Source organism: Camponotus floridanus, unplaced genomic scaffold, assembly GCF_003227725.1.
Source record: "Camponotus floridanus strain SB8 unplaced genomic scaffold, Cflo_v7.5 scaffold192, whole genome shotgun sequence".
NCBI lineage: Eukaryota > Metazoa > Arthropoda > Insecta > Hymenoptera > Formicidae > Camponotus > Camponotus floridanus.
The window spans coordinates 282437-283396 of record NW_020229317.1 but is presented as its reverse complement, the minus strand read 5'-3'; positions in this window follow the sequence as shown (position 1 = coordinate 283396).

The window sequence follows — 960 nt, the reverse complement described above, 5'->3', positions numbered from 1 at the left end:
CGCGGAGGACGTAGGTGCCGCTCGACCGTTCTCCCGTAGGTACCGCCCGGCTACGCGTCGTAGGTACCGCCGGGCCACGCGTCGTAGGTACCGCCGAGAACGAACTTGGCTCTTCGCGAGCCCCGCGAAGGCTGTAGGTGCCGCCCGATCGCTCTCTCGTAGGTAGCGTCCGGCCACGCGTCGTAGGTATCGCCGAGAATGTGCTTAGTTCGTCGCGATCCGCGCGAAGGCCGTAGGTGCCGCCCGCGTCTTATTTCGTAGGTATCGCCCGTAATTTATAATAAATTTTTAATACATGTAATCGTGAGAATGTCATAACGTTAGTCGTTATTTAACTTTTCTTTCGTTTTTTCCGCTTTTCAGCGTCCCGAACACTCGCGTCTATCGGCGTTCGCACCCGCATGCCGCCGTGCGCTCGACCGTGCGTCGCCGACCGCCTGGGTCGCCGGTTGGGTATTATAAGAGGTACGTCGCGCTCGGCACGTCGAAACGAGTCGGTAGCGGACGGACACGGGCCGGAACGCGTTCTGTATGTCTCTGGCGCTTCGTTCCTTCGCGTATCGTCTCAAACACTTTTTACAAGCACAGCATTGCCACGAGTCGGTGTCGCAAGACCGAATGGTTCTTATGTGGCGCGTAGGCATCTAGTGTGTTGGCCGCGCGATTCGCTCTCGTCTTGGACGGAAAGCAAGCTGATTCGTCGCGCTTACCGAACGCTTACTCCACAAATAAACGAGTGGCGGAGGAGGAGTGATAGCTCTCTCTTCCCGCTCGCCTTGTACGCCGTAGCGAAAGAAAACTACTATACGCGTGCCTTAAAAACGCATGCGATAGACAAAAATTTATCCTCGACGTCTAAGCAATCGGCATCGTCGATCTAGCGTCAGGGTAAAACGGGCGCGGTCTTCGCGACCGTGCCGTTTAATATATACATGGGAGAATAAGAATCAAAATGATCTT